We start from the raw sequence: 9,226 nt of genomic DNA, 5'->3' as shown, positions 1-9,226 counted from the left end.
TTCCTCTCTTTACAACACACAAAATTCCTCTTCAAAGCGGCAATGTTTCAAAGCACCAAGGATGAAGAAATCTCTCACTTTCCCTCCACTCTTACAATTTCTCAAAGAATTCCTCACAATTAGACTCTCTGCACTTTCCCAACACTCAACTTCCCCTATCTAAAGCCTCCCGAGCCTAGCTAGAGCCAGCCAGAGCCTCCTAATTTTTGGTCAAAATCTTCTTTTAAAGTTGTAGAAGAGTTTTCCCAAGAGTTTCCTAAGCATTCCTCTAAAATTCATCCTCATCCAATGCATTGTTGGACATAACTACCGATCTCACCATCGGTGGCCTCTAGGGCACCGTCGGTGGGCTTTCTAAATCATTAAATATGGAGTCTCGGGAATTTCTCACCGTCGGCGCCCTAGTTCAAATCTTCACATTTTGTTCCTTTTCTCTCCAAATTCGCTCCTTTTTGCATCTTTTTGCTCCAATGAAGCTAATTCATCATTTCTGCAACAAAACATAAAAATACATTTCTTTAAAGTGCAAAATCATAAAAAATAGTGTAAAATAGGTATGAAAATCTCAACATATTTTCCTTTGGTCAATTAATCACAAAGAATATAATAACTTTGTTGTCCTTTGGGTTGAGCATGATCATATAGATAGCTTTAGACTATCAGAATTTGTTAACAATTTGGTCTTTCTTTATGGCTACTTTTACTCATTGAACTTACTTAGATGCAAAAATAGCTTTAAATTTGTTCTATATATTTTGTAAAAAAGATTTATCTTAGTATATTTATATTTGCAGTATCTTCTTGTTGCCTAAATTTTTTGTTATAAAAATCAATGATCATATCATTAAACCTTGCATAAGAATTTTATTTTGATTAATGTTGAATCCTAATCTGTCTTTATCACACCTAAGGAATAGAGCGTAAGATAGTACAGAGAGAAAATTAGAGAGAAGTGCACATTAATGAAAATTAAATCAAATTTTTTATTAGCCTTTTTCCCAGGAAAGAATTTCTCTATTTATAAAGGAGGGGGAACAATATATGAAATTACATGCCAGCCCAAACTTTAATAGCTATGGGCATTAGCACATATTTTATTTATTATATATATTTATGCCTTCATCTCGAATACCCTATGTCTCGGTTGGCTGAAATTGGTTAACCTTTGTTCATTAAGAGCCATTCATTCAACTATGCTAAATCAGGGTTTTTTGTTGGCTTTTGATAGTCTTTAAGTTGATCAGATTTAACTTGATCAGGTTGACTTATCGATTGACTATACTACTATAGTTAATGACTATTAAACTCCCATTGAGGAACTAATATTAGCAGAGCAAAGCTAGGATATTATGCAATGGGGGAATTGCCACAATAATAGATAGCTCACTCCTTAGTGAGACAAAACATTAGGATGCTCCATGTGATTATGTTATGGCCTGTTCTTAAACCCTAGTGATGAATTTCAAGGGTTTATGTGAGATGGCTGGCGATGCCGATCTCTTTCCTTATGAAAAGTTGTAGATAGACGTAAATGATTTATCTGGGCTTGGTTTTCCTTGGCCCTCAGTTTGGATGGCATGGATTTGCTTGGACTCAAGCCCCAATTCAGAGGGGTTGTATTTAATCAATTAGATTTTTTGGTATTTTTCTTGTAGGCATTTGGTCTTTCGCTAGTGAATACTTGATCTTCCGTTTGGGGGCCCTCCTTGGCAGTATTTTTTGTCCTTTTATTGTTGGATCTCTTATAGATTCAAGTAAACATGTTACTCATTTACAATTAAAGATCTTTAATCTCATCTAAAAGAGCTTCCTCCAAACTAATAAGCCCACATATTTCTTGTTATCTCCTACACGCTTGCACTTAAGAATCACATGTTTAGCAACCTCACTCAAATGGTTTACCTCAAATGAAAATGGCAAGGGAGAGATAATCAAAGAAGAGTGATGGACAATATATAAGAAATAGAATATATATAAATAGTAGAGTGATAAACTGTTTAGTCTTTCATGAAGATCTAACACAGAAAAAAAAAAAAACATGCATGAGGAAAACACCAAAATTTTTTAAGTTAAAAAACTAGAAAAGGGAAAAGCCATGGGGTATAGCCCAAACAAAGTAATCCACTATCTATGTGTAGGAGCAAAGGAATACTCTCCTCTCATAACAGGGAGAGCAAAGTTACAAATTTTAAACTAAAAACCACACCTATTTAAAAAGATACAAGTATTAGAAAATTCAACAACTATTGGGTCATTTCTCTACAACGGCTATGAACCTCTACTTCTCTTTCTCTTATTTTCCTACCTCATTAGTTGGAGAGATGTGACCAGTTTATAAACATTTGGAGAGGCGCATATGTTCTTTTGTCAAGTAATTTTTCTATTGATGTGATTGGATTGTTCATGTTGATCCACAATTATTTTAGATGATTTTTGAAGTATTTGAGTGCCTTAGCGAGACCATGGAACTGAACGATCTTTGGCTCGTTGAATTTTTGTTATATAGATGCTCATTATAAATATAAAATGCCAAATTTTAAGTTCATTTGATCATTCAATTAGCAACCCAACATAAAATTGTGCATCAATAGGTTGATGTGGGCTTCATTGGACATAGAATGAACCACTTTTGACATCATTGGGTTTTTTGTCTGGTCGTGACAGTCAGTTTAACTAAAAACATATCAAAATTGAAGCTCGAGTGATGTTGGATTTGAATTTAGAACATTTAGTTTTAAAAAATGCAATGAGAGTTTTGCTAGGCAAATAATTTTTAATACACAACAATATGTGTGCATATATATATATATATATATATAGGCACACACACACTCACACATACACTTGTACATTTTACCTTTTTCGAGTCATGTATGCCTTGTGAGTGGACTCTTAGTAGCTGCTCACTAAAACCTCTGTATCCTCTTTTTCATTAATGAAATTTCTATTTTGGCGGATGTCGGCGGGGAAAAGGGTGGATGGGTGGATTGGGGAAGGAGTCTCCCGTGAGAAGCTGTCAGTCACGAGAATCGAAATTTCATCGTCTGCTTCTGAAAATACGAGTTACAAAAAAAAGAGTGGGAGGTGGTGCCCCTAAGCTAAAAAACAAAAAAGATATACAAGTAAACAAGCCCTAGGGGGTTCCAGCTCTCACATACAACTCCACACAAAAAATCCCCATAAACATACAAGTATACCCCAAGAGAAATATAGAAGTTAACCCAAAAAAAATAGAAAACCAATAGCAAGTATCCCCATCAGGATGTAAGTGTGCTGTGAAATGATCCAAAAAGTAGGGGAACATGTAGTTCTTAACCATGCCAAAATGAGGGAGGAGACTGATGCAGGCGTAGATTTAGTATGTAAATTTTGCAGATATTTTTCAATATTACAAAATTACACATGACATATATATAATAAATATGTAATATAAACCCAACAAAAATACCTTTTATGAACTTTTATGAAAATAGTTTATCAAAATAGTTTATCTTTTAAAATTCTTTTTAAACTGCCAAATCCCCATTAAAATGAATGCAAGTATATGTATCATTGAAGTAATAAAAGGCTCTAATGAAGTCCTAGATATCGATCCCACAGGGAAGTAAGAAAATTCTAAGGTAAACTATGGAATCTCATTAAATAAGTTTTTAAAATTATTATATAATTAAAAATACAAAAATAAAAGTAAAGTGTGAAGTTAGAATATTAACAATTAAGGTAAATAAAATGTAGTTGAAAAATAAAGTTAACTAACTAAGAACTAACTTTCAAAAGTAAAATTACAAAAGACTAAACAATGTTTTTGTTTTGACGGAAAGTTCAAATTTAAGAAAACGTCATTCCCCTTTACAACGAGTATATGGATTGTGAAGAAATTGAAATAATTTGAAAAAATATATAAAAACTGTTTTTTGTCTAATAGGAGCAATCTCATTCTTTATCATTTTCTGAGTATTATAAAGAACATTGACTAATCCAGAGTTTGGTCCCTAATTCGTGGTTAGGATAAGAGGATACCGACTGTCACTCCAGAGCTCCCACTACTCCCTTACCTGAGGGCTAACCTGCCCTTACCTGAGGGCTAACAATCTCGCATCAGTTTTCAATCAACTGGACCAAATTAGTGATTTTAATTTGTCATCTTAAAATCTCCAATTCTGCATCCAACAAAGTATATTTCTCTATTTATTTGCACCCAATCCCATGGAAGACATACTCTCCCATTAAATCAAATGTGAGTCTTCCTATGTTGTAGAAATCATATCCCTTTTCAGAATATATGTTTCTCAATAAGTTTTAACATTTCAATTGGTCAGATTCAGATCTCAGATCGAAAAGTAAATGAAGATCGAAGTTTAAATCATCACAAATTATTAAGATTTAAAACCATAGACAACAAAATCAATTCTTCACAAAACTATATCTCAAAGTAGGGAGAAGGATAAAGAAGACTACATAGAATTCATGAGAAGCATATGACAAAACACAGATTTCATATATAAAAAAAACAAAGAAATAGAAGACAAAACTTATCTCACAATCCTTCCTAAGAAAATCCTTAGAAGTTCTCTCCAACGCTTTCTCTCTTTACAATCTCACTCAATTCTCTCTTAGAAGTGTAATGAAGAATAAATCTCTCACATTCCCTCTCCTCTTACAACCTTAGAAGAAAATCCCCTCTTCTCTCCTCTTGCCTCTCACACCAACTTTCTCTCTCTCTCTCTCTCTCCATTTCTCATCCCTCTTTTAGCGCCCTTGAAGTCTTCTACTTTATTTTTGGGCTGCCTCTTCTGAAAAGAATTCTAAATTCCCTGCAAAAGTTCCCTCCAAAAGTCAACTTTTTGAATACAAAAGATATGTTATTTGATTCAAGAGACATATCCCTTCATAAAAGAACCTTCCAAAGTGTTTAGATGTATTGAATTACTTCAATATGTTTGAACAACAAACATCCCTTTGAAAAATCACGCAAAATTCAAATCAAACCCCCTTGATTTGCAAAATGTCATTTCTGGCGCATCATGCGCCAGTTCTCTATCAACCGATGCATCATGCGCCGATCTAGCACATCATGCACCAAAATCCCAAAATTCGTTGTTTTGGCTCTAAAGTTTGTCTTTTTTTCCATATTTGCTCCAAATGCCTAAAATTGATATACCTACAACAAAAACATGAAATTAACCTTCTTTAAAGTGCAATATCATTAAAAATAAGCATAAAATATGTATTTAAAATAGTATATTATTTTGGTGTATCAAAATTCCCCATTTTGGTGTATCAAATGTTCTCAAGTGACACTTTTATTACATAAAAGCATATGACTTAGGATAGAGTCTCAAGTGACATTCTCAAGTGACACTTTTATTACATAAAAGCATATGACTTAGGATAGAGATTAACTTATAACTTTGATACTTTAGTTTAATAAATAGAATAACAAAATTTAAGAAAAATCATTAATAACTTCGATTCAAACTCTATGTTTAGGAATACTCAGTAATCAAATTTAAGATTTCTCAATCTCTATTTATTTTAAGAAGAATTGCAATTTGTCATATTAATAACATTTAGAACATTTATATGAAAAAGAACCTTATAAAAAAATTACTAGGAGTGCTACTAATACTCCAATATAAGTTTAGAAAATGTAATGAAGCTTCTTCCTTAAGTTGATTAAAGTGAAGCCAAAGTGAAGCCAATTTTGAAGCCAATTTTTTATTAGACATCTCCTCAAGTTTCTCCTACTTATTTTTCTTTTATTTTTCTTTTTCTCTCTTTATTTTCCTTTTCTTTTTGGATCTTTTCAATCATTTCTTTTATTTTTCTTTTCCAAGCGAGGATTACTATATATAGATAGCCTTTATAAATTTTTAACTTCACTATTCTCTTCTTAAAGTTAAAACTCTATACCTTTCTTCACTTTATAAATTTATATTAGTTTATGATTTTTCATAAATTCTCATTTTTTTCTTCTTACATGAAACTCTAAAATTCTTAACACTTCAAAAATACAATTTTCTTTACTTTAAATAGAAAAACATAGTCTTATCCTATCATACCAAGTATCGTATCTTTAACTTTAGAATTACTTTAGAATTGACCTTTATTATTAAAAACCTTTTACCTAAATTTACTACAATATTTATAAACAAAGTATAGTCATTTAAAGTTAAATCTTAATATCTCAGGCCATGTTAAATTAATTTTTAAAATATAGTTAATTGAGGACAAATAAAATTTAGTTTAGTTCTATTCAAAATAAATTTTTCTTTTTCCCAAACTTAAGTTTTTAAGAGATTTTAAAAATATTTTTCGTATAAAATTTAGAAGGTGAAAGAAAATAGTAAATGCATGAAAATAAAAAATGACCTGTAGAGGATTTCTGACTATGAAACTGAGCTCTGATATACTACAAAACTACATACAAACTTTAAAGCATTAAATAAAACATAATATATTCTAAAGAACTTGCTGAGAATTAAAAATAGAAATACAAAACTTGAAAAACTAAACTGAATATACTAAAAATAAAGAAAAAGTGAAAGTCTGCAGTTACTATTTGAGATTGAGGTCTCAACACAAAATAAAATTTTGTACTACAATAGGTTCCAAATAAAAGCACATCACAATACACTCACAAATAACAAATAAGCATCAAAACACCCGAAACTAAACTCATAAAAATCAATTCTCATCTCCTTCCTCATCATCATCATAATCTTCTTCTTCTTCTTTTTCTTTTTCTTCATCATGAACAGGAGCATAAGGAGTGAAACTGGGGAAAGCAGGAAAAAAGCAGGAAAGTCCACATTAAGCAGGAAAGTCCACATTAGGTTCACCCCTAAGATGTCTTACCATAGCATTTTCAAAATCAATATCATGTTGAACTCTTTTATGCTGATATTCATCATTATAAGCTTTTCTTTCTCTTATCTCTCCCAACTAAGTTTGAATATTAACTATGTCCATTTGTTGAATCATCAGTTGGTCCATAATACCTTCAAGTGATGCAGATTGAGATGTAGACGCCCCTGCAGCAGATGTAGAGGGCATATCCCTTCTTCCACTTCTAGATTCAACAAATGATTCCACTCTCTGAATCATATGCCTCCGAATCAAATCCTGTGGTTGTAATCTTTCTTCATTTCTATTGGATTCTACTCCTGATTGTTCACGTAGATTGCAAATTATGGCAGGGTATCCCAAACCAAAAGCAGTAGAACTACCAACTATACTTTGAGCATGCTGAACTATAAGTGCACCAACATATTTTGCTTTCATTTTATAAATGCAATAGTTTAGTACAACTCTATCTTTTGTAACATCAACTAAATGATTTATTGGCAATAGTCTAACAGAAATGAAGTGGTGCCACACTTTTGACTAGATAATCAACATGAAAGCAGGGAAGTTAACTATCTTATTATTCTTAATCTTCCGCTCCCCTCTTCCACCAGTAAAAAATGCAATCACTTCATCCAGTGATGAATCATTCATCATTCATCATGAATGAATCATATTCATCAAAAAATACACCCCCAAAACCATAAAAAGTATTGATCCGATCAATAGCAAATTCAACTTGTTTATCTTTAACTAGGATGTGATCTTCATTAGTAAACCTCAGGATTGCATAGAACTCCCGAACCATTGGGATAATTGCTATGGAAATGAAGTAGCAGAATCTTTCCCAATTTTTGGTGAGAATCAATCTCTCAATCTCGCCAGCTGGGTTTGCAAATGCCCGTTCTTGGATCATTATTCTAATTTCCATTTGAGTATTGTAACTGTTTTGTGTCTTGAAACTAAAAATATTCATACATAAAAATCTTCAGACAACTTTCCTCTCTTAACTCGGGGGGCCAATTAAAATATCTATGAAAATTCAAACAATTCCAAATAAATTGCTAAATAAAAAATCTAACTCCTTAAGAAAGATTATTTGGTAAGAAACTTTTCACCATGAGTTTTCTTTAAACATCTTCATCAAAAATCCCAAATTTCGGATCTCCCAAATCCATGGTGAAAATAAAAAATCTCTAAGTTATAGTGAAGCTTTTACCAAGTGAAGATGAAATATATGGTTTTTAGCCTCCAAATCCTTCTCTTTCACCCATAATGTGATGCCCTTGACTAAGTTCTTAAGGTAGGAGATGACTTAAGCAGCAAAAATGGAGTTTGCTCGCATAATTTCACAATTTTATAGGCAATTTGGTGTTTTCGGATCTTTGGCGCATCATGCACTAATCTGGCACATCATGCACAAGAGCTTAAATTCACCTGATTTCAATTTTTGTGGAAATCTGCTCTGTGCCTCTTTAAGTTAACCTTTATTTGACTCAAATAAATATTTCTAGCATAATTAAACATCACGCTAACACCAAACTTTCACAAACAACACAAAACACACATTTATATATAAAATTTGCGCTATTACAAACTAACATTTTTCAAGCCAATAAACATCAAATTTAGTGTTCTAAAGCAAACCAACATCCTAACACTAAAATCTAAACATTAAAATTTAAAACATAAACATAGATTGTGTTCAAACATAGAAAAGAAATGCAATCCAACATAAAAAATAACTAAAATAAATAATACTAAATAGAAGTTCCATGCATGAACTATGTTTAAACATATTCTTCACTGTCATCCTCCTGGATATCTCCCATAGATTGGTAGTGCACAAACAAGTCGTAGAAGGGTCAAAATGGAAATTCATCGGTTGAATTTTCCTCCTCAATCCAAGAATGTTTCTTGAACATACGTACCAAACCATCTTCAATACACCCAGTATTTTCAAAATGTTCCTTTAATCTCCTATACTGATGATCCATCATTTCAGAAATATTTCCAATGACATGCATGAGATTTTCACCTCTTTTTCAATCTTCTTGATCTTCTTCAAAAGTACACTCGAGTTGTAGTAGGGCTGAACAAGTGATCTGAACAAGTGATGAATGAACAAGTGATGAATTATGAGCTTCATGAACCATCAATACATTCATATCATTTTCATCTCCCATTCCAATACAGTTGCAATAGACTTTTGGATCCATTGGCTTCCAAAGAAGAAACACTTTTTCCACACTTTTTCCCAACTTTCATAATTCATAATGTACTTGCAATTGAATGCAGAGTAGAAAAATAATGGATGGATGTCTAAGTCAATTTGCAGATCCATTGACAATCAAACCCAAAATTCATTTCACAATAATAG

Source organism: Phalaenopsis equestris, unplaced genomic scaffold (assembly GCF_001263595.1).
Source record: "Phalaenopsis equestris unplaced genomic scaffold, ASM126359v1 Scaffold000538, whole genome shotgun sequence".
In the NCBI taxonomy this organism is placed as follows: Eukaryota; Viridiplantae; Streptophyta; class Magnoliopsida; order Asparagales; family Orchidaceae; genus Phalaenopsis; species Phalaenopsis equestris.
The sequence above is the reverse complement of the archived record's forward strand: the minus strand, read 5'-3'. Positions refer to the sequence as shown.